At 41.2% G+C, this 4,689-nt stretch overlaps 1 pseudogene; it reads left to right on the top strand.

Annotated features, from left to right (window-relative positions):
- The first annotated feature begins 1,118 nt into the window (after positions 1-1,118).
- On the top strand, positions 1,119-4,231 carry LOC100447433 (acyl-coenzyme A diphosphatase NUDT19-like; annotated as a pseudogene).
- Positions 4,232-4,689: the final 458 nt, after the last annotated feature.

Raw genomic sequence — 4,689 nt, 5'->3', positions numbered from 1 at the left:
TAGAAGCAGAGAAAAGAATGGTGGTTTACCAGAAGCTGGGGAGAGGGGAAAGAAAGAGCTGTTGTTCAATAGGTATAAAGTCACAGTTATACAAGCTGAATTAGTTGTAGAGATCTACCATACGGCATAGTACCTATAAGTCAACACAGTCAACAATACTGTGTTTTGCACTTAAAAATCCATTAAGACAATAGATCTCATATTAAATGTGCTTACCACTACACACACACACACAAATGATGCAAAGAAACTTTTGGAGGTGATGGATATGTCTGTTACGTTGATTATGGTGATGGTTTCACAGGTGGATGCACATGTCCACACTTCAAACTGTACATACTTAATATGCTTAGTTTTTTGTATATCAATTATATCTTAATAAGGCTGTCTAAAAAATAAATTTAAAAATTAAAATTTGTTTTCTCTTTTTAAAAAAGTAAGATGTTTAATAATTATCAAGAGCATTGACAAATTTCTGTAATTCATGGGAAACTTTTTGTGCTGTTAATAAATACAGTTTCTAAAACACTATTGTTTCATTATCTCATCTTCTAAAATTTATATTTGAAATGTATAAAATATTAGACAAATAGCACATGTACTTAATCTCATAATTTCATCAAATATAATTTATTGGAGCGTTTGAACACATTAGTTTGCTGAAGGGGATGTGCCATAAAAAGCCTACCCGTCCAGGCCTGGCGCACTGGCTCACGCCTGTAATCCCAGCACTTTGGGAGGCCGAGACGGGCGGATCACGAGGTCAGGAGATCGAGACCATCCTGGCTAACACGGTGAAACCCCTTCTCTTCTAAAAATACAAAAAATTAGCCGGGCGTGGTGGCGGGCGCCTGTAGTCCCAGCTACTCGGGAGGCTGAGGCAGGAGAATGGCGTGAACCCGGGAGGCGGAGCTTGCAGTGAGCCGAGATCGCGCCATTGCACTCCAGCCTGGGCGACAGAGAGAGACTCCGACTAAAAAAAAAAAAAAGCCTACCCGTCCAAACAAGAGCTGATAAGAGTCTGAACTATGTCAAAAGTACTGGGAATGAGAAGAGGGGATGGAGAGAAGAGATGACAAGAAGAAAGAATCTGCAGGACCTGACAACTGATGTATGGGATGAGTAAAAGGAAAGAATCTCTGGTGGCTCCAGGTTTCCGTGAAGGCTGGTAATGCCCTTCACCAAGAGAGGAAACCCAGGAAGACAATGGGTATGAGGAATATACAGACATTTAGAATATGGAAACCACACCTCTTTATTGAAATCCACAACAATAACCCCTTGTTACATAGTCAGCCCTTAAAAATGACTAATTCATTATTTTCTAAAGCCACACAAAGAAGTGTCACTCCTAAGAGGAAATCTTAACTAATTAATGTTGTATACTTATGATTACACTGTAAGTGTAAGGTATAACTAGCAATGAAAGTACATTTGCTTCTGAAAGAAGGTCTAGGAAAAATTATTCTAAAATCGAGTGCTGTAATTATTTTCATAAGTATGGGAGAAAGTACAGTGTTTTATTATCAGGTCTATGAAAAAGGGCAGTATAATTAATCATCAACTATATTCTTAAAATTAGGCTTCTTTTAAAACATAAAAGTCAAAGAAATGCATTTATTTTTAATTGAGGCTCTAAGAATATTTTTTAAATTAGCATCATGAAATTGTTATTAGGACAAAAATCATTTGCATTGCCCACAAATGACCCCATTTTCAGTAATGTGCATCAAGTGTATCATCCATAATAAGACTTCGTCCTGGCCTGGCTTTTTTTTTTTAATCTAAAAAGCTTTAATTTCTTTACATATATTTATCCAGTGTCCCTGTGCCTCATGAGGATAATTCTCTGTGAAATTAAACCACAAAAAGATGCCTGACTTTCCCCCAAGTCACAAGAGGCACAGGAATAAGGGACACCCCCAGGCGAGACTCCTTGGCATTCCATGTTGCTCTCTTTACTACAGTAAAATGATTCCACAAAGTTATGAAATTCAGATGGGAGGCCCTAACATGTGTTGGAGGCCAGAAAAAAAGTATCCCTAAGAAGACAAGGGCCGGGCATGGTGGCTCACACCTGTAATCCCAGCACTTCGGAGGCCAAGGTGGGTGGATCACCTGAGGTCAGGAGTTCAAGACCAGCCTGGCCAACATGGTGAAACCCTGTCTCTATTAAAAATACAAAAATTAGCCGGGCATGGTGGTGGGCGCCTGTAATCCCAGCTACTCAGGAGGCTGAGGCAGGAGAATCACTTGAGCCTAGGAAGCAGAGGTTGCAGTGAGCTGAGATCGTGCCACTGCACTCCAGCCTGAGTGACAGAGTGAGACTCGGTCTCAAAAAAAAAAAGGAACTTATTGGAGGAAGAAAGAGAAAAGTGGCTCCAGCATTTAAAGGATCACTCTCTGCCATCATCTCTCACTCTTGTTTGAAGTGTTTCCTTTCTATTACATTAATTCTTCATAACTGACAGAAGTTTCCTTTCCTTCCTTTTCTTCCTTCCTCTCCCTTTCTTCTGCAGTCAGTACCCTGCGAGGTATCAGGGATGTCAGCATAACTAGAACACATTCCTATCCTCAAGGAGCTCAGAGCTGAGTAAGAAACTTGAGATGTAGTTAGGGAAATATATGCCTTTTATACATTTTTTTAATTGACAAAATGGTATGTATTTATCACATACAGCATGAGTTTTAAAGCATATATACATTGTGGAATAACTAAATCTATCTAACTGACATACACGTTACCTTACAGTTATCATTTTTGTGGTGAGAACATATAATATCCACTGTCTTAGCATTTTTCAAAAATGTAACGTATCATTAACTATAGTCATGATGTTGTACAATAGATCCCTTGAACGTATTCCTCCTGTGTAACTGAAATTTCGGTTTTGTCCAACATCACCTCCTTGCCACCTCCAATAGCTCCAGCCTCAGATAAATACCATTCTACTCTTTTCTTCTATGAGTTCAACTTGCTTAGATTCCATACACGAGTGAGATTATACAGTATTGTCTTTCTGTGCCTTATTTTACCTAACATAATGTCCTCCAGGTTAATCCACATTGTAACATATAACAGAATTTCTTTGTTTTTTTCATGGCTGAATAGTATTCCATTGTGTATACATACATTTTCTTTATCCATTCATCTGTTGATGGCCACTCAGGTCGATTTCATAGCTTGCTACTGTGAGTAATGCTGCAACAAACATGGGGGTGCAGATATCTCTTCAACACATGAATTTCATCTCCTTTGGATACATATCTAGCAGTGGAATTGAGGACCATATGGTAGTTCTATTTTAATTTTCTTAAGGAACATCCATATTGTTTTCTGTAATGACTGCACTAATTTACATTCCTACCAACAGTGTGCAAGGGTTCCCTTTTTTCCATGTTTTCAATGAACACTTATCTTTTGTCTTTTTTATAATAGCCATTCTAACAAATATGAGATGATATCTCATTGTGCTTTTAATTTGCATTTGTACATTTTTTTTGGCCCAGGGAACATTTGGAATTTTTATTTTGACCAGAAAGCTATGAATATTTTCACTTTGAAATCTTAAAGTACTAATAGATTGACATCTTAAAAGCAAATACCACTTGGAGGAGGTGGGCATGCTGCTGCTTTGGCCCAGGGCCTCCCCAACTGGCCTACGCCAGGGCCTGGCCTCGCCCTCAAGCTGCCTAGGGGCCTCGCTGCCTGGCACCCCCAGCCTGCCTGCACCGGGGCCCGCATCCCTTCCTGGGGCTGTGCCTGCACTTTGACTGCACGCCCGACATCTGGGTGCTGCAGGAGGGGAGTTCCTGGCTCACACCTTTCACGCACGCTGCCACTCGTCACTCCCACACAGCCTCCTTACTGCGTTGCCTCCTCGAGCCGCTGTCAGTTTACCCTGACTTGGCCAAGGCGGTGGGCTGCCAGTGGTCATCTCTGTCAGTTGCAGCTGAGAGTTTCTTATCAAAAGAAATATGGTTGGCACCCCCACAGTTCTATGAAATAAGACTTGAAAACTTGGCCTCTCTCCCTGACTTGCACAAATTGTGTTTGGATGGTACATTAGAAGGACAGAAAAGATGGCTGCCCATCATCTTGTTAACTGCTGATGGGAAGCTCCAGCTTTTTCCAGTTGATGAGCTACACTTGGAAGATTCAGACTTTTTAGAAAATCTTTTTTCTACTGAAAAGAAAGACTGGGTCGGGCATGCTGGCTCACACCTGTAATCCCTGCACTTTGGGAGGCCGAAGCAGGTTAATCACCTGAGGTCAGAAGTTCAAGACCAGCCTGGCCAACATGGTGAAACCCTGTCTCTACTAAAAATACAAAAATTAGCCGGGCGTGGTGGCTACTCAGGAGGCTGAGACAGGAGAACTGCTCGAACCTGGGAGATGGAGCTTGCAGTGAGCCGGGATGGCGCCATGGCACTCTAGCCTGGGCGACAGAGCAAGATTCTGTCTCAAACAAACAAACAAACAAACAAAAGTCTGAAGAAATCATGAAGGAAGGCAAGCAGTTTCACCAAATAGTGACACCCAATCACGATCTTTATGATATCTACGTGACTGTTCAAAGTGTAAACACGTTTATCCCAAGAACTCCTTAGTAAGAAAGAGCCATCTGTAGGGTGCCCGTGCTTGTTTATAAACTGGCTTACTTGGAGTCCTTGTGAATAATGAGGGTT

Source organism: Pongo abelii, chromosome 5, assembly GCF_028885655.2.
Source record: "Pongo abelii isolate AG06213 chromosome 5, NHGRI_mPonAbe1-v2.0_pri, whole genome shotgun sequence".
Lineage (NCBI taxonomy): Eukaryota > Metazoa > Chordata > Mammalia > Primates > Hominidae > Pongo > Pongo abelii.
The sequence above is the reverse complement of the archived record's forward strand: the minus strand, read 5'-3'. Positions and strand labels throughout refer to the sequence as shown.